Source organism: Carlito syrichta, unplaced genomic scaffold (assembly GCF_000164805.1).
Source record: "Carlito syrichta isolate Samal-C Ts95f unplaced genomic scaffold, Tarsius_syrichta-2.0.1 Scaffold306983, whole genome shotgun sequence".
NCBI lineage: Eukaryota > Metazoa > Chordata > Mammalia > Primates > Tarsiidae > Carlito > Carlito syrichta.
The window spans coordinates 220,680-221,509 of record NW_007251079.1 but is presented as its reverse complement, the minus strand read 5'-3'; positions in this window follow the sequence as shown (position 1 = coordinate 221,509).

Sequence of the window (830 nt, the reverse complement as noted above, 5' to 3'; positions counted from 1 at the left end):
ATTTATTGTAGAGATGAGGTCTTGCCAAGTTGCCCAGGCGAGTCTCGAACCCGTGGGCTCAAGCAATCCACTCACCTCAGCCTCCCAAAGGCGTGGGATTATAAGCTGAGCCACCAAGCCCGGCTTGTCATATCCTTTTTTTTACTATATATGTTTGAGTCATTTCCTTTGTTTGGGACATTACAATTAACAACTTAATCTAACAATCTAATTCATCTTTAATACCAACTTAATTTAACAGTTTGCAAAATCTTGCTGCTATATAGCTTTATTCCCTTTCCCCTTCTTTGCAATGTTGTTGTCATAATTACATCTTCATACATTATATACATAAAAAGTATATTTATACTGTCATTTATTAGTTATGTTTACCAGTGCTCTTTGTTTCTTCATATAGACTCAAATTACTGTCTAGTGTTCTATCATTTCAAACTGATGGGCTTCATTTAGTATTTCTTGTGTGGCAGATTTACTGATGGCAAGTTGTCTCAGTTTTGTTTACCATGGAATGACTTACATTTCCCTTCATCTTTGAAGCATAGTTTAGTTAGTTGTAGAATTCTTGGTTGAGTCTTTTTCTCCCAGCACGTTGAAGATCTTTCCATTGCTTTCTGGCCTTCATGGTTACTGATGAGAAATCAGCTATTAATCTTGTGAAGCATCTCTTCCATATGATTAAGAATCTCTCCATATGCATTTCTTTCTTTCTTTCTTTTTCTTTCTCTTTCTTTTTTTTTTTTTTTTGAGATGGAGTCTCACTCTGTCGCCCAGACTGGAGTGCAGTGGCCGCTCCCGGCCACCACAGCCTCAACCTGCTGTGCTCCGGCAAT